Source organism: Ascaphus truei, chromosome 9 (genome assembly GCF_040206685.1).
Source record: "Ascaphus truei isolate aAscTru1 chromosome 9, aAscTru1.hap1, whole genome shotgun sequence".
NCBI lineage: Eukaryota > Metazoa > Chordata > Amphibia > Anura > Ascaphidae > Ascaphus > Ascaphus truei.
In genome coordinates this window covers 60,646,468-60,673,826 of record NC_134491.1, presented here as the reverse complement: position 1 = coordinate 60,673,826, position 27,359 = coordinate 60,646,468, and the positions used below count along the sequence as shown (strand labels likewise).

Below are 27,359 nucleotides of genomic sequence, written 5' to 3'. Positions count from 1 at the left end.
AAGAAATTCTCAACAATCCCCTCACCACTCTCTCTGCTCTTTGGCAACCCACATTTTTTGGGAGGTACCCAAGCCCATATACTGTAGTAAAACGTAGAGACTTTTATAAGATGAGGACCTTCCAGGAATTCCATGAACAGCAGGAAACCCCTAATAACCTTTTCTTTCAATATTTACAGAGACATTTCGTTATGACTTTGTATAAAAAGAAACAGGTAACAAGATCTTTAACAATATTTGAAACCCTTTATTGTCATTCTCAAAACAACCAACGACCCTGTGTCTCTGTTTTACAGGATCATCTCTACCGATAGTACTGAATAAAATATACATTTCATGTTACAGTGGGAGAGCGACCTAGAGTCCAAGGTATATTGGGAAGACATTTTCGAAAGAACCACTAAATCATCCATGAGATCAGCTATTAAGGAAATAAATAGGGAAGTCATCCATAGATGGCACTTCACGCCGCATAAGCTCCATAGCATTTCCCAGACATTCCCCCGACTGTTGGAGAAAATGCAGGAACAGAGACACCTTCCTTCATATTTGGTGGACGTGTCTCAAAATCAGCAAACTCTGGAAAATGTGAGAGAATGAATCAAATAACTGGATGAAATATTCTACTACCCGTAGATCCATGGGTCTTTCTCTTATTCAAACCTATTGAAAACTTACATACATACTGGTTATTCATATACAACCCGTGACAAAAGTATGTAATAGGCTAGTGGAGCTTTCACCACTACCAGTCCACTGCCACAGTTTAGCCACCGCTGTTTAGCCCCTGGGATATTTGGCCACCGGCCATTTTGCTGCCAAAGTAATGAATCACCTTACCCTAAAAACCCCTAACCTTAATCTCTTACCCTAACCCATTAACCACTTACCCAAAAGCCCCTAAACTTAACCCCTAATGCTAACGCTAATCTTTACCGTAAAAACATTAACCTCTTACCTTAAAACCCCTAACATTAACCCCTTACCCCCTAATCGTACCCCTTACCCTAAAAAGCTTAACTTCAACACATTACCCTAAAAAGCTTAACTGCAACCCAGTACCATAGCGTCAATCGCTTACCTTAGGAGCGAAAACAGACGCTGACTGCCTGTCCTGGGCGACTGAATGGCTTTGGCTAAATGGCAGCAGCGGAAGTTTCCATTCCAGGATTAGGGAGGCTTAGAGATGCTCCTCTATGGAAAAAAGTAGAAAACAAAATATGGGACATGATGATGATGATGATGAAAAACTGACAAGCGTGGTTAAGGGCACTCGTCAGAGGTTTCAGAGTGTTTTTGTAACCTGAAAACCGGTTCTGTTGCTATTACAATTTGGACTGTTAATAAAGTTGAAAGAATGTTCCTGGCACCCTTTTTCTTTTTGTTGCTCAACACCCCAGCCTGCACGAGGTCCCAGCACCCTGAGATACAAGGTAACCGCTGAGCATCACCTGCACACACACACACACACGAGATTTCACTTTAGGAGATAGTGAAACACTCTGATGTGGCCCCTCTTCTATTGGTTGGGGAGAGAGGTGTTACACTAGCATGAAGTCAGGCTTGTTACCCACCTCGTGGTATTGTTTGGGTTTATTCCATCTCGTAGCCTAATTTCATCCCTGGCCCTCTCTAACTCTTTCAGAAGCTTATTGGTAGGATTAGCTTTTTGATGGATGTCCAGAGTTTCTAGATGGGGCAAAAGCCTCTCCTGCTTGGCCATGCTCAGTCTTTTCCTCTGAGAGACTGCCAAAGAATAGGCGAGGAGATATCTAATGATATATTAAAGTTTACGTAGTCTTTAGGTTCCCTTTTGAGACTGGAAACTACTTGAAGTATGTTGAGGAATTATTCAGCCTCCAGATTGCATGGTTGTTTCGAGTCGCCCTGTGTTTACTATGATATACTGTATATTTATCATTGCATGATATGCAAAAAAAAGTCCAAAGACCAAGTCTAGGGCTCCAAAAAGCAATCCCAAGAGTATCCAGAAACACTACAGTAATATCCAATTACTTTAATAGAAAAGGTATCCTTAGCAGCTCCTCTTAGGATTGATGTAATTGATAAGTCTCAGGGTTTACAGCATATACATGTAAAAGAAGATGGTGCCTGGCTGGTTCTGCTCTATTAAAGAGTTTTCACAAATCAGCTATTAATGTCCACGTATAAAGGCACCTAGTTAACTTCCTAAATCAATAACTGTAGACTTGCTTGTCCCCCTATATATCATAGACTATATTCTCAAAACTTGCAAAATGTAGACTCACGGTTGTGAAAGCAAGAGGATTAGAAATTGGTCGATCAGCATCAGGTAACCTGGAGTAAGCAAGCTGCCTGTCCCTCGGTCAGCGCACTACACATTATATATCAGAGGGCTCTATACTAATACTATCCTTGCATACATCACTTACTCGGTCCCACACACCTTTGTATCTTCGCAATTCCTCATATGGCTTTTCTTCTTGGATCTGTACATCTGCACATGTACATACTGTATATGGCTCAATTATTTTCTATTCCAATTGTGAGGGGTGAGGGGCAAGAAAGACTTTTATTGCCCTAGTCATCTACTATGTGGTATGGGAGAGGAATTTGCAAATGTCAGTATAATTTTGCAAGTCCTCTTAATCTGCTTCCTCTTATCACAATCAATTATTTGTGAAGCAACTATTCCAGTAAGAGTTGTATCCAGTGGCATAGCTAGACATGTGTGGGCCCCCGGGCAAAAAAAATACAGGGCCCCTCATGTCTCTCTCTCTTTTCTCCCCCTCGTGTCTCTCTGTCTTTGCTCTCTTTCTCTCTTTGCTCTCTCTCTCACTGCTCTCTCTCTCTCTTTGCTCTCTCTCTCTCTCTTTGCTCTCTCTCTCTCTTTGCTCTCTCTCTTTCTCTTTGTTCTCTCTCTCTCTCGTCTTCTTTTTCCCTCTTATGTATTTCTCTCTTGTACTTCATATTCTCTTTGTGTCTCTTCCTTTCTGTATCATTTCCTTTCATGTCTGTTTTTACCCCTGTTATTTAACCCTTCCCCTCCCCCTCACCTTTCCCAGCCTGTCTCTCAGGCTGCAGCTCCAGCCCCGCCCACTGACCGAGGCCCCGCCCCTTCCCCTCCCTCTCACCTTTCCCAGCCTGTCTCTCAGGCTGCAGCTCCAGCCCCGCCCACTGACCGAGGCCCCGCCCCTTCCCCTCCCCCTCACCTTTCCCAGCCTGTCTCTCAGGCTGCAACTCCCACCCTACACTACTGTACTTGAGGCCCCGCCCCTTCCCTCCGGCCCACCTACAGAGGCTCTGCAGAGGAAGGCATTTCCCCCCTCTCCTCCTGCTGTATATCAGAGCCCCGCCCCCTGATCCAGGCCCCGCCCCCTGATACAGGCCCTGCCCACCCACCTGCAGAGCAAGGGATTTCCCTGTGCTACCTTCCTGCATCTCAGGCCCGCAATGTGCCGCCGATAGGAGGGGAGAGCGGCCCCCCCAAGAGTGCAGGCCCCTGGGCTATAGCTACGCCCCTGGCTGTATCCTGGTGCTGGTTCCATTGGAACCTACTGTATTATGTACCTGTATTTATCCTGGCATGTATGGTCTCCTAATATGATTTTCCCTTTTTTTAAATCGGCCCTACCTGTCTTGTTTGGCCTTTCCTGGAACAAAATGCAAACATTTATTAATTAAAACGGCTCCACCTGTTTTTTTTGTTTTTTTTTAAATGGGAGCCGATGCAAGTAGCAAGAAAATGTCCCATCACAAAACCTGGGTGCTCACTTAATATTAGTGCAATATGACTCCTATTTTCTTACAATGCAGTTGGATAATGTTATGTTTTTGAGGGTTATTCAAACATTACGATATAATCATTTAAGGGACATTTTTTTTTATAGTTATTGAGATATTCTGCGATACCTTCTGAAGCCAGAGAGGTAAGTGTGCAAGGAACCATAAAAAATGTAAAGCTAACAAGGGCGTGGTTTAGAGAAAAAAAGGAATGAATCAAACCTGGCTGTTACAAATCAGCCAGGCGAAACGCTGCCTTATCTAATTACAGTGACAGACAGCACGTCTATCTGAGTAAAGCGAGTCTTAATCATTTGTTGTGGTTGCACAAGACCAATGACGTCCCCGGGGTCAGAAATATCTCAATAGAAAGGTGTGGGGTCCCAGCACTCAAAGAACTAACACTGAGAGATGTAGTCGAATCAAATAATTTTATATTAAGCCTATACATGTGAAATGAAATAATCAGACGAGGTACTGTATAGCCACACACGTCTGGCTGCAACATTTCTCGAGAGACAAATGTCCCTGGTATGTACACGGATGGAAAGGGCTAGGATCGCTACAGTGTAGAAAAGTCAATATTATAAGTGCAACAAAATAAACAAAAGTAATCTTGATGCACGGCAGTATGAGGTAACTGAGGAGCGGGCCCGTCACAGTTAGAATAGCTTGTGGGCCAATTCTTCAGTCCCACTACAAGACTCGGGCCACAGCAGAAATGGTTTTTTTTTGCCAAAATTCACTATAACTTACACAGTATGCGCACACTTTTTAAATTATGTTTTCCTTATTAAACATATGCAAATTACACTGGTATCCCTCTCCCCCCCCCCATTTTCCTTTCTCCCCTTATCCCATATCTCTCTACTCCATCCCTTCTCTCTCCCCCATCCCTTCTCCCTCACCCCATCCCTTCTCTCTCCCCTATCTCTTCTCTCTCTCACATACTGTACCTTCTCACTCTCTCCCCCATCCTTTCTTTCTCCCCCATCCTTTCTTTCTCCCCCATCCTTTCTCTCTTCCCCCCATCCCCTCTCCCCCCATCCACTATCTTCATCCAGAGAAGTCTCTAGAAACAGAATCCAGGCAGGTGGCCCTGGAGAACTCCAGACAGCTCACGCATGCGCAGATAGGGGCCCGCGAAACCCTAGCCTACCAGGGAAGGCTCTCGGCAGGGACTACGAGTCCCATGAGCCTCTGCGCGCCCCACGTGATGCCAGGGAGCCAATAGGGCACAGTGACTCCCTGCAGGAGCAAATAGATACTTTTCGCAAGTTGTCTGCACGTTGGCAGTTGGTGACCGGAGCAGCTAGGGGAAGGAGGTAGGGTGCAGGAGTCAGTGACTCCCTGCACTAGGCCAGCAATCCCCCTAGGCCCCAGATAGCCCTGAGTCACCCTAGTGGAGTGTTGTAGGGACAGGCCCTAGGTTAGGGACTTTGCCCCATTAGCTATTTGATAGTAGGAAACAAAGAACATTGCGTGTCTTGCTGGGAGAGAGCTGGACTATTTTGAGGGTGGGATCGCCCCTGATGGATCATCCTACGGTGGATCACGGATATCGTGCAGGAGCTCGCCTTGACCCTTTGTGAAGCCCGTTGCAGGTCCGAGCACTGGAGTGCCCGGGAGGTAACCCATAACATCAAGTGCACCAACAAGGCCTATCACCAGACGTAGTGGCTGCGCAGTCACACACACACACACACCTGTATCTGACTTGGTAGTGCGGGACATTGGGTGGGGTTATCGGACACGGGGTGGGAGCATTCATAAAGTGTTAGCGTCCGCCGTGGCGCATAAAGTGTTAGCGTCCGCCGTGGCGCATGAAGTGTTGGCGTCCGCCGTGGCGCAACATAGCGTTAGCGTTGTGTGAGACGCAGTGGTTAGTGTCTCCTCTAGAGAGGGATACCTGTTATATTCAGTGTGATGATATATGTGTTTCTTATGCTCCAAAGTAAAAGGTATTTGGTTATCTCACATATCGTGTATATGGTTATTGTATGATGTCCTGCGAGGAACAATTCCTGCTCTGCTAGGAACCATCTCAGGTGGAGGCGCTGCACCAAGTAAGTGGTTACTCATAGTATCATAATTGCCCCAGGTTCCCCTTGGTGGAAGCTCAGCCCTCCTGTGAGCCAACAGGTAACGCACCACACGCTGGTAACACTGTATGTTCTCCGCACCCACACTATACTCTGCGATTGGGTGGGGGAATACCCGTTACATATGTATGGTCAATATTTTCAGGTATTTGCCTAATGCAAGTCAGGTTTTCAAAATATCCCAGCTTCAACACAGGTGGCTCAACCAGTGGTCAGTCTTCAAGTGAACAACTAGTTGAGCCACCTGTGCTGAAGCAGGGATATCCTTAAAACCTGACCTGTTGGGGAGTTTTGAGGACTGGAGTTGAGAACCTCTGCTCCAATGTATTGATTATCACACCATGAGCGGTTCTCCAAATCCTCTTGTCTTTCTAGGATTGATTTTATCTGTGACCGCGTGGTACTGTAGTTATACAGTATCTTGGGCTACCACACGGTGGGTGATTACTTTCTCTTCCATTGTGTCTGCCCTTTCCCCCAAACACCCTATTTCTGAATTCGCTTCTCGCAGAGCCATTTGTATCTCAGCTTGACACATACTTTCTATGTTTGAGGAAAAAAATCTTCTGTATCTTTCTCAGGGCTTTGTTGACTCAGCTCCTGGACGTCTGGGCCATTATCTGAGCCTAAGACGCCATGTAGCATAGCACCATGTTCTAGGGTGACTCCCTTCACTTACAAAAGTCCAACGCTTCCTGGACGTGTGATTGTTTTGACGATTGTGCTGTTTAGTTTATTGGGATGTACATACTGTACTGTACACACGTTTGTCACGGTTTTACATAGAAAATCAATCATTTTTCTGGTATATTTATCTATGTGCTGGCCTTCAGCGGAGCCTCTCTACAAAGCTTCCATCGCCTCCAGCGCCACACATGTGCCCTTCTAGGAAGTTTGGGGTAATTATTATTTTGCTCACCGTGTTGAGGGAATTACAATAAACACAAGTTTTGCTGTGGTTATAAATAACCTTTCGGTGTTAGACCTACCCATGAAGCTTTCCTTTTTAAGTGAATACAAACTACAAACGTAATGATTGGGTTTCAGACTGGCATCTAATCATGCCAGGTCTGCAGGAAGCAGGGGCGATCAAAATGATTGTCCGATACAGGTTAAAGGATTAAACGTGAATTACCACATTGAGCAAATCTATTTGTAACTAACATGCTGTAATATATATCAACGCAGAGCACAGCTCTGAACTTCTTACTGGATTAAGTAACATAAAGAACAGAAAAAATGAATTGGAGCTCTCTAAAATCAATAGGAGCTGAACCTCACTGCTCCCTAAAATGTAACTGAACCCTCACTACAGGGGGGTTTCCTGTTGGTTATTACTGGCATGTTGATGCTTTGCAGGTTGTGGTGTTTTTAAGTTTTATTTCCTGCAAGAAGGAAAGTGAATAGGGATTATCACCATCATCATTCAAGGCACTATGAGGGTTATGCATTCAACTGTGTTAGTGCTGATTATGCATTACAGGAGGCTCAGCAGTTCCCTGTTTCACTGATTTCTTTCTGCTCTTTGTGTCCAAGGAACTTAAGCCGGTTGGAAATTCATAGTTGTACTCTGCACTCATTTATATTACTGCATGTTAGTTTTGTATGCAATGTAATGAACTTCACAGGCAAGTACTCAATGTTTGTTCATGGAAGGAAAACAAAGTCAGTTATGAAAAAGGAAATATAAACTTAAGAATTAGGGGAAATCAAGGAAACTTTACTCTGGCAAAAGGTACCAAGAATGTAAATGTCACAGAGAGGTTTGCCCTGTATATACATTTACTTAAATAGCATAGAGTAATCCCGACTATGAGGCCATGATAAGACATGGATCATTTAATAATGAGCTAAATTATGATTCAGTGTTACCACTTCTACTCCTCTCCCCACCATCACTTCACCCCCAGCTTCAATGCGGTAATGCGCGTTTAGGGGGCAATTACATTTTGTACAAAAGGCCAATTCAAGCCGTTTATGTCTGAAAATCTCCATATATTTCACTGGAGATTTTTAAACCGCCACATCGGACCAATATAGAAAAAGGTCCTTAATCTTTTCATCTGCATTGTGCAATTATTATTTTGATCTCTCTGCTTCCTGCAGAGCTGGTTGAGATAGATTCCAGGAAAGAGAGGAGAGCTAGAAACCCAATATGGCACTCAGTTCCCAAAGCTGAATGTTTAGTGATAAGAATTAAAAATACATTTTATTGTTCATCATAATTAAAAAGATGGGGGTTAAAATCCATTAAAGGACACACACATAACAATCCAATGTTGAGTGCTATATGCACTCTGGATTGATAATGAACGAAACAATTGAGTAGAATTAGATCAATGTTTCGAATTAAGGTGCTGGTATACAGTTAACCTAAGATATAACGGTGTTGCCTCAACAGCAAGAAGTATACATACACTGAGTAAATAACATAACAGCCTGTCTACATTGGTTGAACCACTGGGGTTAAGTGATACCCTGTGACAGAGTAGGATCCAATCAGATAATTTCCTACAAAAAGTACTAATTATTAATATTACCCAAGGCACCGTTCTCATATTACAATTATCTCTATATTATATTGCTGTAGCGGGGTACCTTCTGCTAATATAGGATAGATTCCAGCCTGGAATAAAATAATATTTACATTGGTAAGTTGCACTCACAAATTTAAAAGAACAATAAAAAATTAATAATAAGGCCATAAAGAGTGGAAAAAGAGAACAAGAAGGCAGTAAATGTAATCTAATATTAGACAACTGATTTATTTAAAATTAAAAAAACAAAAAAACCTCCTGGCCACATTTAAAAAAAAACAAACCTAATTAGTGCATTCTTCTCCAAAGCAGGTCGATGCAAAAAATCACTGGAAATACAAGAAAATAAACACACAACAGTGGTATGTTCTCACAGCAGGGAACGGACTTAAAGATCTCTCAAAGGTACTACTCGCATATTCCTCATTCTTTAGAAAGCCTGTGGGGCCTATGCACTAAGCGCCGATAAGCCACTTATCGAGGCCTTGTTGCCAAAAAAGCCTACTGCGATTCAGTAAACCCTGATATGTTGGCGATAAAAGCCCTTTTCGTCCCTTTTTTTTTCAAAGAAAAAAACCCGCCAAATGAGCGGTGATGAGCCACTTATCGGCAGGTTTTCAAACTTATGCAATTCTAGGAGCCCCGATTAGCTTAATCGAGGCTAATCGCGGCTCTAGAATAGAGATTTTCTCTCAAAATCCTCCCGCCAGGAAAAGTTGGCAGGAAGGTGGTGAGAAGCTGCCAATAAGTGACGAGAGGGGACTTGAAAAAAATGCATTTTTACTGCATCGGATTGATGCCGGGAGTCTCCGGAGCTGATACCATAAATATCAGCACTGGAGGCCCCCGGCATGAATCCCATGCAATAAAAATGCATTTACAGGCAACTTTATTACCTTAGCGTCTATACGCCAAGGCAATGAAGGGGTTAAGGAACAACAGCAGCTTTATTAGGGCAGAGGGGGTGAGTGAAGTGGGTACTTGGCCCTTCACTCACCCCCTCTGCCCCCAATAAACATTACAATATGTACTAACCACCAATACACAACCCACCCACCCCCTGTGCCCCAACATAAAAGCATTATTTATTGCTTTATATACATGATTGATACCAGAGGCTGGCAGGGGTCCCTATGTGGTCCCCGCGAGTGTCCGTGGGCCTCCAGGTGATCCCCGTGTGTGTCCAGGGGCCCCACAGGTGTCCCCGGGTGGCCACCACGGGTGTCCGGGGGTCCCCGCTGGCCTGCGGTAACAATCCTATTGCAAAAAAATAATTTGGAAAACATTGCAATAAATACACCTCCCTTCCCCTGCTCCCCCCAACACATACAGTACAGTAATGGCAAAATAACTATTATCCAGATATGGATAATAACTCATTTGCCCATTATAAAATTAAACATTAGCCAGCCAGCATAAATTAAGTAAATAAAACGTTCAACTTACCCCTGCCATCATGAAGGGTATCCTCATCAGCATACTGCAGGGCCATGGCCTCCGTTGCTGGAAAGAATACAAGAAAATAAACAACCTTTTAATCAACTTAGCGGTTAATAACCGCTCTAGTAATTAAGGGGTTAAACCCATCCCCTGTTACCCACCCGGGATGCCAAACCAACCATCCCAGGACCACTATACCCACCCTGTACCCATTGATTAGCATAGTGGTACATCATATCCATATAATATGGGCATGATAAGCCACTATAGCAGTAAATTGTCACCCTAATAAAAAAGCATGAAGGCCAATAATACACAATAATAAAACATATACACAAGCACCTAAACACCCCAATTCAAGAAATAAAAGCAGTAGCTAACCAACCAATTAAATAAATCAAAGCACTAGCCAACCAATCAATTACGTAAATAAATCAAACCACTAACCAACCAATCAATTGAATAAATAAAAGCACTAACCAACAAATCAATTAATTAATATAACCACTAGCCAACACATCAATTAAACTAGGAGCCAAAAAAATAAATAATTAATTAAAACCGCTAAACAATTGGAAAATGACATAAAAACAAGACATCCAAATTACAAACAATTTATGCCAAATAATAAACAGAAAACTAAAAAACAACAATCAATATAAAAAAGCATTTGCCAAAAATGCATTGTCTGTCACTGTATTGATCTGTACCCTAAACGGGCACAGATTAATACATTATCAGTCAATGGGCAATGAAAAAAATACAATAAAAAAACGGTAAAAATAAAATTACATACATTCAATATTTTTTTTACCTTTGGAAAAAGGTTGGCCCTCCGAATCCCGGCGATTCTGGAATCTCTCGTACCGCGACGTCATCAAAGTCAATCCAAGGCCATCCACCTTGAAGATCCGGAACAGGTAACAAAATTCTTCTTTTATCTTCTATCGCCGTCTTCTTTCTTTATCTGTCATTATTTCTATCTTTCATTAATCTTCTATCTTCATCTGTCAATCCATAACCCCATTGTAAATCCACAACACGATGTTGTCTCGTCATCTTCTTGAGGTAAAATGCGACGATTAACACACATTCCCAGCTTGCTCAAACTCCTACACCCACCACATCATGAATATATATTTATGTCAAAAAAGAGTGCTACTGTGCGTGGCAAATGTATACAACAGAAGACAGGGGTGCCCAGTGCTACATCCAATTGACAAAACCTATATGGTAATAAGTATAAAGTTTAAATACTTCAATAATAATAATAATTATGAATGAACCAAATGAAGCTGTTGTAATAAATTGTAATACTAGTGTAGATGAGCAGGGGGTCTCCGGAGCAGAACCACCTTGATTTGAGGTCAGGAGACCCCCTGCTTCCAGATATACAAGCCCCGTTACGGGGTGCTGGTATCTCCTATTTGTTATAGTCAATCACTTTTGGGAGCGCCAATTAGGAACACCTTTGTGTGTTTAATTTGTGCATTGCTGGCCCTTCCCACACTGAAGTGGCTAGAGAGATGGTAGTAGGTTTCTTCGTATGGCCTGTAATGTGGAAGTGTCACCTCTGGTGAATACATAACATACAGGCATGTGTGAGACTAGCCTTCCCACCCCATACGTGCCTTACTAGGAAGTTTCTCAACATAATGTATTCGATTGTCTTCCAAAGCCACTTCCTTGTAAAGCAACAAAGGAAAAATAATCTTCAGAGAACACAAGGTTTGGGTGTTTGCTTTGATTACATAAAGCTTAACACTGTAGAGATGGCTCCGATGTTGTGTACAGTAAGTTAACCATATGGTTACTGAATTCAAAGGTCTTCTCCTGCTGCCCCATATACCTCCTTAACTTGACTGACACGTGTGGAGCAAAATATATTGTTACACTGATGCTATAGTTTAAGTGCTTAAAGCTGCAGACCAAGTAATATCCTACTGTACATGTTTTTTTTTTTTAAATAAATCAGTTGTGTACTATGAGAAAATACTTCTAGCATTTAGATAACAAAACAACAACTCGGAATTACATTTTTAATGTATTACAATGTAACAAGCCTTTTTTGTTTCTATAGCAACCATTTACAAAGTCCCAGATACTGGGTCCATACCACTCTGCAGCCATTTAGTGAACCTCCGAGCCAAATCTTTGTAGATCGATCACAGGAGAACGGATCGATCAGCAATTTAGCTAATTACTTATCACTGTGTGAATTGTATTGATATTATAGAGGAGAAAAATGGCAGCTTAGACTGCTGTATTAAAACAGCTCTCTTAGCACAGATTTCAACTTAAAACACCATTAGTATTGTAACAAATAACCCTCCAAAGGATAAGGAAGACCATAAGGAGGTGAGGTTTGTGCTGATGCAGAAGGAGCCCAATCCAGAGGGATTAATAAAGAAATAAGGAATCCTAACACACTGCAGTCTCTCCCAGAAGCAGACGTTAGGATTTTACAATCATTTGTATTTTATATTTCATTTAGAACTGCTCCTCTTTCATTGCTGCCTATAAAGTTTTAGAAGAAGTTACTCTGTACAGTATGTGGCCTTTGTATTAGGGCAGCAGTTTAAGCTGCTGTTTATTAAATGTAAAAAAAAATCCCATTCAATATGTGCATCAATACAATCTACATGCTGACAACTGATTAGCTAAGTGGCCGATCGATCTGTTCTCCTGTGATCGATCGGCGAAGATTCGGCTAGGGGGTTCACTAAATGGCTGCCAGTGCAGCAGAAGAGGACCCAAGATGCAAAATTCTGTGGGGAAGAACATGTGACCAGGCAGTCACTAGATACAATTGGTGCACTGCTAGAGAGAGGGAAGGGCTCAAAAAGGGGTGTGCCAGAGCCTGTTTCAGAAGAGGAAGGGGATGTATTTGTAAATGGTTGCTATAGGAACAAAAATGCTTGTTACATTATAATACATAACACGTTTTTCTCATAGTACAGAACTAGTACAGAACTGATTTATTAAAAAAACACACATGTGGGATATTGCTTGGACTGCAGCTTTAAGACAACGAATGAGCTCAACTGATGATATTAGAGGAATTTTGAGTCTGGGACACTTAAAGCAGCAGTCCGCCCTGATTACCATGTTTTTGCATTTTATCTTTTCATTTACAGATGAGGCCAGATTCATTTAACATTTGGGTGCAAGGAAACTGCAGCTGAATGGGAGCCTGACCATGTCCAGATCGCGGCTTCCCCGCGACCAATAACTCAGTAGACTAATTTCCTATAAGGATTAATGCAGCGGAGGTCCCTGCTTCTGAATAGACTCCCGCTGTGTTAATCCTACCAGGCTGCCACCAGTCTAAGAGCTGCACAAAGAGAGCAGAAGGAAGCTGCCCCCCTCTCTGTCCCCCTGCACAGCTCTTACAGGTGATTGAGCTATTTTTATTTTTATTACATAGGATTGAAGCAGGGGGTCTCCGGAGCTGAACCGCATTCATTTCAGGTCTGGGGACCCTCTGCTTCCCCATATTTGGCTAATAGGGCTTTTGCTCATTCCTCTGTGGTGGTGGTGGTTAGGGGGGACTGTTGGTGTTAGAGAGGGGTGGGTGAAAGGGGTAGGTGCCCCGGGTGGGTTGTTAGGCCTCGTGGGTGGGTAGTAGGATGGGTTAACCCCTTAATGACCTTAGTGGTAGTAACCACTAAAGTAATTAAGGGATTAAGCCCTCCCTCAACCCTCCTGGGAGTCCTAACCACCCACCCTGGGGCAACTACCTTCAAACACCACTTCTTCTACCAACAAAATGGGTACTGCTGTTTAACCCCTTCATTATCTTAGCGAGTAGCCACTGAGGTAATGAAGCTACTTTTATTACAGTATTGAAGCAGGGGGTCTCCGGGGCTGAACCGCATTAGTTTCAGGTCCGGAGACCCCCCTGCTTCCTGAGGTAAAGGTCCTAGAATAGGGTGCTGGTATCTCCTGCATGTTTAAGTGGACACGTGGGCCATGACCAGGGGGATTTAAACTTGCAGGAGATACCGGCACACAATACAAACGCTTCTACCTGAGGAAGCAGGGGATCCTCAGACCTGAAATGAATGCGGTTCAGCTCTGGAGACCACCAGTTCAATCCTATATATTAAAAATTAAAAACAGCACGATCGCCTGTAAGTAGTTCGTAGTGTATAGATGGTCACTGCAGCAGGAATTCAACCGGAAACATGAGTAGTTAAAAACAGCTTTATTAAACTAGAGTGCTGCGCATCACAGAGAGCCACTCTGACGCGTTTCGTTCCTGTGTGGAACTTTATCAAAGAAAACTTTATCGCCTGTAAGAGCTGTGCAGGGAGACAGAGAGAGGGGCTGCTTCCTTCTGCTCGCTCTGAGCAGGTCTTCCAGACTGGTGGCAGCCCGGTAGGACTAACACAGTGGGAGTCCCATTAAGAAGCAGGGACCCCACGTTGCATTAATCCTTATTGGAAATTCCCCCTGCGCTGCACTTGACTACGATTAGGCTGTTTTGGGGCCGCAGTCCACCTGCTCCAAGGTGGAGATGAATCTGGCCTCATCTGTACTTTGAGATCTACTTTTTGCCCTTTCCGAAGCTTTGTGCATGAGATATAAGAGTTTGAAATATTAAGTGCCTGGGAAGTTAAAAGGGAGCTCTCCCCAGAGCCTATTGTAATACTATAATGTAAAAAAAGAGTAGGACATGCTCAGGGTGCAAGATCCTAACATTATATGAGTATCTCTCACATAGGCTTCTGGGGGAGATTGTGGCCTTAACACTAATGTATCCAGGCACCTTGCTCCAGTTTTGCCCAGTGAGCGCCAGTTTGTAGGTTGAGTGTCACTAGGAGAAGTTACATGGCGCATATGTAATAATTAAGTAGTGTGTATCCAGTGGCGGACTTACGTTTCTGCAGCCCGTAGGCTGGGGGGCGGCCCTCCTCCTCAGTGTATGACATCACAACTTCACATTATGCCGCGTTGTCATGGCAACACACACACACACACACACACACACACACACACACACACACACACACACACACACACACACACACACACACACACACACACACACACACAAACAAATTTCCTCCCACCCAAAAAATTGCCTCTTTAGGCTGTAGCCTACTCAGCCTAATGGGAACTCCGCCACTTTTTATATCAATACTCCCCCCTCCCCCCCCCCCCCCGGTGCAATATTTTCTGCACTATCCCCCAGCAAACAATGGGTGAGGTGTCAGACACAGATAACTGGCTTCTTCTTTCATCTGACGCAGACACAATCAAATAATGCCACGTTACATCAAAGCAAACATCTGTTTGCATTGACACGGAAATACAGTTTCGGTTATTTATCGAAGTCCCCCCCCCCCCCCTTGGATGCAAAAGTGCCACAGGTATCAAAGAAAGGAAAATCACATTGGATGGGATAAGACTTACCGTATTTATTAAATAGTGTGCCCCAAAACTTTGCAGTCAGGAAACTTTTATACGGTATATAATTTCCAGGATCCCATACCCCCCAAAATCCCCAAAATGTCACATGCCATGGAAGGGCTAAAATAATAGAAGGAAGTGGTGCGGGGTGAGGGGTAGGTCCCTTTTCAAACCTGTCATGCCTTTGACTGGCATCTTGCAGAAGGCGTACCTGTGGATAATTAAGTGTTGGACCAACGGGAGACTTAAATGCAGTTTCACTTCTCAGAAACCTCAGTGTGCAGTTGAGAGTGAAGGGAGAGGAGTTGATGCCCAGCTAATGCACGGTACAATAGAGAGACGACACCTTCCCATATGTCCAGGACTGTGTGTGAGTATGATTTACTTCGATCATTGCAGAGCAGTGTGTACAGTATCTTACACAACTTAATTGAAACATTCTGCCAAATTCCCAGGTGCTTCTCGTCCTAGTCAGGGAACGTATTTTCCCTTTGCTGCTAAAGTACGTGACTCCTTTTATTAGGAGTATCATGCAGTAAAAGTGAGCTGTGGTATATGAGTTTCTGGAACCTCCAATGTCTCCTCTTCAACCGCTGTGGCAAGTGACCCCAGTATAGATTGTGTCCACGTCGGTGCACACTTCCTCCCATCTCTAGTGAAATGAGAAGGTCAAACTGTAGGTCACTAATGTAAAATGTCTAATTGTATATGTGGCTATGTTGGCAGGTAGAGCTTATTTTGACAAAAGCTGAGGTGTGTCGAACTGTCCAAAGTGTATTTGCAAAAATGTTTAGCGTTTCCATCCCTATCCCCTCAAATGCGATTCCGTGCCAATCTTTTCGCAAGGCCTCTAAGAGCTAGTAAGGTCGCCAAATGAGTCAGCTTTCAGCGAAATATCGCCAGCCCGTGAGCGAGACACGCGGTGTGTGCCCTACGTGTAGTCTCAGCGTTAAGCCAATGTAGAGAATTTTGCAACTATGTATTTCAAGTGAAATTACAATGCACATTGATGGCAAATCGTCTGCGGCCTTTGACCTAGCTGCGACATTTTTCGCAAGAAGGTCCAATTTCGCATGGCTCGCTGCCTCACGTGTAAGGTTTGCGCAGCTCTAGTGAAAAGTAAGTCGTAATGTTTTTATTTGGAACCATAGACACAGAAATACGCAGCGATTTACCAATAAATCAGTTGACAATGTGGACATTCATTACGTTATGCACAAGTGCATTAACAGCCATATATATGCTCCAGTTCTGCACAGCAATTTGCACAGTGTGCTCTAGTTTCTGTAGGTGCCTGGCTGGGAGATCGGGAACCCATTCAGTCTCCCGAGGATTCATAAACACTGTCCCATCGGTAAATCAAAATAAAGCAAATACTAAGCAAGAAGTACTTAGTGAAATGCTTCATTTCCGGCAACGGATGAATATAGCACATTAAATAAAAAGGAGGGTACTTATACAGTCTCCCAGCGGCAAAACTGATGCAAAAAGTGGTACAAACACAGCCCCAGATTTAACAACAACCAAAACTTCCTATTGGGAGAAATAAGATTTTTTTTTTACTTTAATGCTGCTTTTTTGCCCAATGTTTGCATCCCAATAGCTTTGCTAACTGATCCCCTAAAACCTGACAGTATCCCCAAATCCCGTTGAGACGCTGTCATCTCACCACCTATTATACACCGAGAGGATCACACGGTTTTCTTTACCAGTGCTAGTGCGAAAACAGCACCCGCTCAATTACAGAAATTTTAAAAAGATCTTTTTGCAACCAATTGGAATGTTTCTTTGAGAAATCGAGTGTGGTTTTATCTCACCAGATTAGTTGGGCGTTTAAAGGTTTTCTTTTTTTTTTTTTTAGAAATCACATATATATTGTGAATCAGGAATAAATCAATAATGTCTTTTTGTATCAAGTATCATAAGCTGCAATTTTAACGCTGAGGAGGTTATGAGCATTAGTGCCAATAAGGAACTAGCGCACAGAACCTAACATTCAAGTCAAAGGGATCTTCTGTGCCTGATTATCACTAACGCATTTTACAGCTTATGCCCTAAAGAGAGTCAACATCATGTCACGTATTTTAGGCATCTATTTGCCTAGGTCCCCCAGCTGCAAAACCGGAGGGAAGAAAATGCGGTAAATTCACTACACATAAACATTCCTATTACAGCCAGTGAGATTTTCTTCTATGATAAATCCGGTGTAGTAAATCTGCATTCATTTTGCTCTAGTTTAGCAGCTGGGAGACGTTGATAAGTGATACTCCTCAAGGGAATAGAGACTTGATGTAATATAGTATATTATTATGATACCAGGGGGTAACATATACTCCAAAGCAGCCGTTCAGGTAGTTTTCGGACGGAAAACCTTATTGAAGCCGGAAAGGCCGCGTGGGAGAAAAAATAATTTGCTCCTAAGAATCAGCATCTGTATCTCTAAGTAATGCTGTTTTCCTTGTGCGGAATAAATCCGCCAGATTCTGAGATGCCATTAACCTTCCTCTTTAAGAGTCAGCGCCAAGTGTTAGAAGCACAATCAGCAACTTTCTTACATTTGATGCCGGCACAAATGATCAAACAGCCGCACATTGAACCTGCTATCCTTTTCACTTTTACAGCTGTTTTATTTTTTTACGAGCCATGATTGTTTGGCAAATAGGGCTTGCTACTTCCGGCAAGAACTTTGGTTAACTCCGTGAATAATTAACTCATCGGGCGTTAATGTTTCGTCAGTTGATTTGCCAGAAAGTACAGTATGGTGTTGAAGGCTGTGGTTTCCATTCCTGAAAGGGACAATTCTCTTTATTATCTCATCCCTCCCCTCACAGATTACCGCCCCTCAAAGAGATATTGGTATCATTATGGTGATTATTTTAATTAATGATTGTGATCTGTGATTCATTTAAAAATCGCTAATGCAATCTCAGGGTTATCTTCAAAGGAGAGGACATCTTTAAAACACATGCACACCAGACGCACTCTGCCAGGAATATTTGTGTTAATTGTGCATCGCACCCCAGAAATTCAAGAAAGATACCCCGACTTACTCTGATTCGCCAGTATAAGCAGAGCTAATTTACTTAATCAATTTGTAGTGTTTGTTAAAAATACTTTTGCCCCATTAATTCACATCTCTACTACTATCCCTGGAAATGGATCGTAATAACATTGGTGGCTACTGTGTCAGAATTCCACCCCAGAGCTGGCTGCATGCGAATTTCAGTGACTAAAGCAAAGGGCGATAAAGACAGTTTATATACAAAACCAGGGGTGGCCGATTCCAGTCCTCAAGGACCAGCAACAAGTCAGGTTTGAAAGATATCCCTGCTTCAGCACAGGTGGTTCAATCAATGACTGAGCCACTGATTAAGACACCTGTGCTGAAGCAGGGATATCCTTAAAACCTGACCTGTTGGTAGCCTTGGAGGACTGGAGTTGACAACCACTGTACTAAAGTCTTTTATCTGCAGAACTGGGGTAAAACCAGTGCAATAGAACTGCAAAAACTCATGGAAACACATGGAAAAACTCAGAGCGATTTCCATGGGATTCCTTCATTGATAAACCTCAGGCTGTTTTTTGCACAACCCGTTCTCCCAGTTTTCCAACTTGAAAATGCTAGTAAATAGCCCCCAAACTGACGAAACATTAATGCCCAAAGTTGTTAAATAAATTAACCATATGACATGCACTCACTTGAATTGGCTGCATAAAGGCTAAGGCCCCGCTCCCTCAGTCAGCGCGCCCCCACTGCAGACAGGCGGCGCGCTGACAGGGAATTGACCGCTACTTGCAGTCTGTAGGGAGTGGGAGATACAAATTTTCTGCCTCTCGCGCATCACCCCTCCCTCCTCCAGAGCCGGCCAAAAGTTAACAAAAAAAACCAGGACACACACCCTCAGCTCCTTCCCTGCTCCCCTCCACTCACACACACACAGGCACTCACACACACACAGGCACTCACACACACACAGGCACACACACACACACACACACACACACACACACACACACACACACACACACACACACACACACACACACACACACACACACACACACACACACTCACGCACACACACAGGCAAATACATACCCACACCCACAGGCACTCTCACACACACACAGGCACTCACACACACACACACCCACAGGTACTCACACACACACACATGCACTCACACACACACAGGCACTCACACACACACAGGCACTCACACACACACACCCACCCACAGGCACTCACACACACACAGGCACTCACACACACACACAGGCACTCACACACACACACACAGGCAAATACACCCACACACCCACAGGCACTCTCACACACACACACAGGCACTCACACACACACACCCACAGGTACTCACACACACACAGGCACTCACACACACACAGGCACTCACACACACACACAGGCAAATACACACGAGGGAGGGGGGGTGAATCGGAACGGGGATCGGGCAGAGGGTGGAAATCGGAGCAGGGGGGGAATTGGACCGGGGATCGGAGCTAAAGGGGGAAATTGGAACGGAGGGGATCAGAGTAGAGGGGGGAATCGGATTGGCTGCTGGGATGTCACGTGACGCGACACTGGCCAAAATCACAAGCTCCTTGTAGCTCCGGCTGGCTGACGCGTCAAAGCACGCAGTCCACCACACCGGAAGGAGCCAGCGGGGGCATCTAAAACGGGGGCAAGCAGCTGGTGGCCCGCGGCCGCAGTGGGACCAAAGCCTTAGGATTTAGCACTACTCAGTAAATGTTACTCGGGGTCTCCCAACATGGTGGTCTCCCTTCAGAGCAGTTTGATGCATAGCCTCCGATAACTGGCCGCATTGTTACCACTTCAAAGACCAGAACACCAGAGCGACCTTGTGTTTGCCTTGTCATTGTCCTGCGATGATGTGGCAAGACCACTCCTGAACCTGGCCAGCGAGTGTTTAAGAGGAATCAGTTAAGAAGCTGTTTACTTAATTTCTCAATCTGCTTCCTTGATCGCCCTGTATCAGTACTGGCTGCTATCACCATACAACCATGAAACCAATCCATCAGCCAATGCAAATTCATGCTTAGAGCCATTTCCTTAACCCCTGCACTGCCAGAGAGGCCAGCCATGGATGCGTTGCTGGATCCAGTTACGAGGTTAATCCTCAGAATGATTTGCCTTGTCCATTAAATATTTTGTTTGAATCTTCCAGTAGCTTCTAATTTCTGAGAAAACCGCATTGCAATTTTTGAAGAGCCCGGTAAAAATGGCTGCCAATTGTCACCGAACTATTTTAGCACTCAGCTTCTCCAGTTTCAGGATTGCTACATAATTCTTTTTGAAGTGAAACTTCCTTAGTGGCACCTCATTCGTGATGGGGCAAAAAAGAATTGTGGAGACAGAAATGAAACGGATGTGACGTCAGTGCTGGCAGTTGAGGCCGGGCTGTGTTCTGGCTCAGCCCGACCCCAACACTGACATCACACCCGCTCCACAAATCAGATGCGGCGCCGCTCCTAATCACACCCCACACCCCACCCAGCCCCACACCCCCCACACACCATGACATATGCGGCGGCGATAGCCGCCGCTCCTAACGGCCGCTGACATGCTGCGCAGCCTCTCTCCTCCCTACCTCCGCTTTCCTGCGTCCCGCTGACTCAGCGCCGCCGGGGTCGAGGAGAGGAGCCCAGGGATCATGGAGGGTATCCGCCGCCGCAGCTCATAACGAGCTCTGCTCCCCCCACCCGCTGACATGCGGCGGCGGCAGCCCTCAAAATTTAATTGCCGCCACTCCTGCTGACCTCCCTCGGCCGAGGCATGGAACGGGGGGGGGGGGGGGGGTAGAGTGAGCTGCGTTCCCCACAGCACCAAGCCAGCTCCCGCTGACGATGACACGCTGCCCCCCTTCCCCGCCGACACTGCCTCTGCCCACGCAGCACTTCCGGAGGGGGGGGGGGGGGCCTTTATTAGGTATCTGCCCGGTGCCCGGTGCGGCCGCGTCTCGCCGGGGGGGTGGGGGGGGGGCGAGGAGAGACTCAGGCAGAGCCGCCGCGGGTCCGCAGCTCTGCCTGTCTGTGAGGGGAGTAGGAGTCTCAGGCAGAGCCGCCGCGGGTCCGCAGCTCTGCCTGTCTGTGAGGGGGGGGAGGGAGGAGAGTCTCAGGCAGAGCCGCCGCGGGTCCGCAGCTCTGCCTGTCTGTGAGGGGGGGGGGGGGGAGGAGAGTCTCAGGCAGAGCCGCCGCGGGTCCGCAGCTCTGCCTGTCTGTGAGGGGGGGGGGGGAGGGAGGAGAGTCTCAGGCAGAGCCGCCGCGGGTCCGCAGCTCTGCCTGTCTGTGAGGGGGGGGGGGGGAGGGAGGAGAGTCTCAGGCAGAGCCGCCGCGAGTCCGCAGCTCTGCCTGTCTGTGAGGGGGGGGGAGGAGTCAGGAGAGAGGGGGCAGGACACAGAAAGAGAGACACACATACAGTGACAGACACACACACATACATATATACACACACAGACACACACACTGACTGACACACATACACACACACACACATACACACACACTGACTGACACACATGCACACACACTGACACATACACACACACTGACTGACACACATGCACACACACTGACACATACACACACACTGACTGACATACACACACACTGACTGACATACACACACTGACTGTGAATAGGTTAGGGGGATGTGTGAGGTGCAGGGGGGCTGCGCATACGTCACACGGTCACACGCACGCACACGGTCACACACACACGCACATGGTCACGCACACACACACAGTCACACGCACACACACACAGTCACACGCACAGTCAGTCGCGCGCACAGTCAGTCGCGTGCACACGCACTGTCACGCGCACAGTCACACACAGTCACACAGTAACACGCACAGTCACACGCACAGTCGCACAGTCACACGCACAGTCGCACAGTCACACGCACAGTCACACAGTCACACGCACACACACAGTCACACGCACACACACACAGTCACGCACACACACACAGTCACGCACACACGAGGAATTCACGCTTAGTGCAAATACAAGGGATGTGTACGCATGTTCTAAGTCAAATTTATTTGCGTTTTGTCAATGAAATTGTATTTTGATTTTTAATTAAAACATCACCAATACAAATACAATTTCTGTGACAAAAGTCAAAGAAGTTTCACTTACTATGCGCGTGCACAGCACACACAGCTTTTTTTTTTCCCAGGAGGGGGAAAAAAATATACATTAGGAAAGAGCCATTACAAAAACAACATTGAACAAACAACATGCTTGGTGCTTTACAGATGGGATGTAAATATGGCTGCCATTCTCAAACATTGGCTTGCTAAGGCCATCCACATGGTTTAGAAAAGACTATTCATGTAGCATAGAGAGAATACATAAAGTGTGTGTTATCTGCAAAGCGTCTCCAGCACCAAAGGGGTTAAAGGAACCAGAAAAAATGATGCTGAAATGACAAACTCAAAGATTGAGCAAACATTGTGCCAAAGCAAAGTTTACCACCTGTTTTATACCTTGTTAATTATTTGCCAATGGCAAAGGGCATGGAATAATTCTTCCCTGCCCGTGCCATTATCAGTGGCAACCTGTAAGGTGCTGAAACACTGTGACAGCATAACAAGAATGCGCCTGGGTAGTTACACTGTTACAGTTTCCACGGTAAATGCACAAGGACAGACCCCATCCTACTAAAAGAGAACAATGGGTCATTGAGACTGCCAATGAGCTTGATGTATGAGGGGTGGAAAGCTTAGGTCACTGACATAGAAGACATAGACCAAGGGTGTTGAGTAGAGATGAGTGAATCCGCGGATTTTCGCTGATGTTACCCCCCAAATCAGTTTTGCGGTGTAAAATCCGCACACAGATTTGGGCGGTTTCAATCATTGCGGATATATGAAAATCCACCATTGGATCCAAGGCATGGACGGATTGGTAGAATATAATCCGCGGAGCGTACTAGTAATAATAATAATTTAAAAAATCCACAAAACGCGAATGGCCCTTTTTGAGGTTGATCCGCTGCAATCCATTGACAAAAGGAACCGACCGATCCGCTGCGGATCCAAATCCGCCCCCAAAATGCACCCATCTCTAGTGTCGGACTCATTTCATGTGATTAGATTTCATAGATTTCCTTCAGGCGATACGTACCATACATTGTCTAAATATGCATATGAAACAGAATAGTACGTCTGTATGCTAAATGGCAGCATTAAAGTCACTCTTCCACCCTCTTTTTCCCTCACTCCCCCCACTTCCTCTCTATTGCTCTCCCCTCCTCCCACACTTTTACCTCCCACACACACTCTTAAAATTCCCCCCCACACTTAATATTCCGCCTCACACTTAATATCCCCACACACAGTTAATATTCCCCCCCGCCCCCCACACACACTCTTAATACCAATCATACAAACACACTCTTAATACCCTCTCCACACACTTAATATCCCCCATTCACACTCTTACTGGGGGAGGCAGCATGAGGGGAGAGCTGGCGTGGGGGGTGGGCCTCTGGTGGTGTGGGGGAGGGGCCCGTGCTTCTTCCATGCTGCTCCGGTACATGAGTGCAGCAGGATCCCACACAAAGGCTAACCAGGCACTCCTATTAACCCAGCAAGCCTCGTGAGACTTGCTGCTGCAGTCATGTGTGGTAGCAGCATGGAAGAAGCCGCACAGGCCCCTCCACCACACCAGCTCTCCCCTTGTGTCCCCAGTACCTGATCTGCGTGGGGTCATTTGGCCGGACAGAAGGGTCCGGTGGGCCGTATCTTTGACAGCCCTGCACTAGACATTGTGGGTAAACCCACAGAAGTCCATGGACCATCTTTATTCATCTACAGTAAATGACCCATAACTCTAAAAATTGGCTCAAATCTCTGGCAAATCCCAGCGCAATTTACTAAAGGATTTCCTATATTAGACCAGATTTTGTCCCATATTTACTAAGTGGTGCTACTACATGACACGTCTTGGCCCAGCCCAGCGAATTGAAGTGAATGGGCTGTAAGGGGTCTTCTGGTGCCAGGAGGTATCTCATGGATTATCACCGTTTAGTAAATATGAGCTTCTATTATCTGTGCCAGGAGCCTTTTATTTCCATGCAAGTGGAAAAAAAAGGAGATTTTATGCAAATTCTGTGGTTCTACGTATCTCAATAATGAAAATCACCTTCAAGTAAATATGGAACAGGGTGTTCTGCTCGTTAAGTGATTAGGATCCTTTTACCGCCAGATATAAGCTGGTCTACAAAACAGCTCAAACTTCTCCAATTGCTTCATTCACAATCAGAAGGGTAAATCAAGTTTTTTTCCCCCGCAAAACCAAAGACAACTTGAAAAACAAGAAAAAGAAAATAGGCGTCTTCTTAACTACACCGTTAGTAAATGAACACATCTTTGTCCCATGGCTTTGCACTATTTAGTAAATATGCCCCCTTTTAGCACCTACAGTACTTTTTAACACAGGAAACGAATGTCATTTTAGCACATGCTGTGAAAACTGGACAATTTACTTGCATCTTACAAAATGCAATTTACTATCTACGGCAGGGGTGCGCAAACTTTGCCCCGTGCGCACCCCTGCTTGCTCTGCTTGGCACCTTGCGCCCCCCCCCACTCAACCTTGGCGTCAAATGACGCGCGACATCACGTGACCCCCACGGCATTTGACGCTGGGTTACCAGGACGACGCATCGCTGGAAGGGATGTGTGTTATAGAGGCCTCGCGCGGTCCCCCGGCATTTTATTTTAATGCCTGGGGAAGAGCGCGTGACCTCCATAACTGCCGCGCCCCCCAGTTTGCTCACCACTGATCTATGGTACTGCCCCTTATATTTCTCATACAATGACACACTCTGTGTTATCATATACAGATGATATAATGTGGAAATGATATAGCTTTTAAAATCCCTCTATGTATATCTTTATTTATATAGTGCCCACAGTGTACTCAGCGCTTCACAAAGAGTCAGTACAGTAGAGGGAATTATAATACAAGATCTGCAACAAGCAAAATCAGAATTTAGGAAAGGAAATTCCCTGCCCCCGGAGAGTTTACAATCTAAGCACCTTTTATCAGAGGCCCATAATAAACACACAAATCGTCTAATCTTTCTGGTTCTCTCAAGGATCTAACATACTTTAGGTGTGAGGGCTACAGACATAAATAGTGAGGTTAAAAAGCACTCGATGTATTAAAGTGAATACTCTTATCAATGTCATTTTTATTTATTTGATTTGTTTTGTAGCTACTTTAATAAATAGTCCCACAAGGAGAGGGGAGTCCTGCCCCGAAGAGACTACAGTTCAAGCAGTGCCGTGGGGGACAGTTCCAAAATGTTAGTGGTAAATCTAGCAATATGAGGAAGCAGAGACAGCTAAAAACAAGGAATAAGTTAGACATTATACAGGGGCAACAACGTGATTCTGACATCAAACATCTGTATACATAATTACTTACGGTATTATCGCCAGGACAAATAATTATGTAATCCTGCCCATTTATTTGTTAGGCTGCTTTCCCAATGCACTGAGGTGTCCTCACGTCCCTCAGACTTCATGCAGAAAGGTAACGCAAAGTCCCTGGCACTGCCCACTGCTGCCCAGTATGCATGGCTACTGTAGCATTATCACAGACACATTGTGCGCTTCTCAAAACTCAAGTGAGACGTAATGCGCCCACAGTGCCGCGTTTAACCGAATCCGAGGCAAGGAGGGAATTTCCAGCACTATAATGCAGCTAGTGGAAGGTGGAGTAAAGTGCACATTTCTGACTCATGAGAGCCACGTTTAGTACATGCTGAGGCCTGCAGCATTTCACGTGGATTTAAGAATGTAAAGAATAAAGCACCCAACATTTCCCAATGTTATTATACATGCTCTCATCTACACAGGCCGGCATTGCTCTGTATGTACTGTATGTGTGTATATTTGTATTTATACCGTGCCAGCCAGTGGCGGATTTACCATTAGGCCCGGGCCTACAGCGGTAACATTTTGGGGTGGCAAATTTCCCTCCCCCTCCCCTTCAATATATAGAGGTCCTGCTCTCTTCCCCATTGATTGCCGGAGGAGAGAGGGGAGCCTCTGTAAAGTTCTTAACATCTCCTTCTTTCCGCCCTCTTCTTTCTTCAGCGTCAAATGATGTTGTGATTGTCACATGCCGTCACGTTACCACAGTGATGTCACACGGCATCACATTGCATGTCAACGTGACGTTGCAGCGTCAAATGATGCCGCACCGTCGCGTTTCCATGGCAACATGCCGCTGTGTGACATCGCAGCATCATTTGATGCTGAATAAGGAGGAGGGCGGCATGATGAAGGAGCGCGGCACCAGGTAAGTGCCTAAGGGCACCATTTTTGTAATTCTGCCACTAGTGCAAGCAATGGAGAAGACGGGAAATTGTAATTCAATAAATGCAACAAACAAAGAAATGGACTTGGACTTGTTCACCCATCTCCAGAAGCAGCTGGTGCTGGAAATGCATCACACTGAGTGAGATTAGAAGTCGGTGAGAGAGAGACAACCTTAACACGTGCTTATCTTCCAGTCAGTGAGGCCCCCTGAACATGAAGGTTATCTAATGTATGATACATGATACATTTTCTCTTAGCAGACAATTCAAAAGCCAAATTATTCTAATGATGATATAAAAGAAAGGGGGAGTTGGCAACACATACAGTAAGTTTTGTGCCTTGTTATCATTTGAGCCCTAAGTACCTCCTTCCCTAACCCGGCACTACTGCTTCATAACTTACGCCACCTCTCATATCACTTACACAACCACGACTCCTCGGTGTTAGGGATGTATATTGTAAATGACGACTTTACCTACAGCTCACCATGCTGTCATATGCGGGGCCACCGGCAGCTCTCCCAGAGCCCAGGATTACAGTCCTGACCCAGGTCTCTGGTTGTTGAGCAAGGTGGGTTGGCCCACCTGTCTAGCGCACCATACAGCGTGCGTCTGGCAGACAAAGAGACCCGGGCGATAAAGCGCTGGCTAACGACACTGAGTCGTAGCGCAAACTCATTGCGTGCATGTAAATTTCAGGTTTGCAACTCGTAAAAAAAT

The 27,359-nt window shown here is 45.1% G+C and overlaps 1 protein-coding gene and 1 long non-coding RNA gene across 4 annotated transcripts in view; one reads left to right on the top strand and one right to left on the bottom strand.

Annotated features, from left to right (window-relative positions):
• Positions 1-226: 226 nt before the first annotated feature.
• LOC142503139 (uncharacterized) lies at positions 227-26,013 on the bottom strand. Its single transcript, XR_012803942.1, has 3 exons — positions 25,742-26,013; positions 1,082-1,194; positions 227-579 (listed from the first exon to the last, which is right to left on the bottom strand). It is a non-coding gene; the product is annotated as an uncharacterized LOC142503139 (long non-coding RNA).
• The window catches only part of LOC142503138 (polymeric immunoglobulin receptor-like), a 28,100-nt gene continuing 16,208 nt past the window's right edge, over positions 15,468-27,359 (top strand). For 2 of the 3 annotated variants that reach the window (XM_075615189.1, XM_075615188.1), the window contains exon 1: positions 15,468-15,629. The gene's annotated coding sequence lies outside the window, so the exon portion shown is untranslated. The remainder of the gene's footprint in view (positions 15,630-27,359) is intronic. The other variant, XM_075615191.1, reaches the window with a different exon arrangement.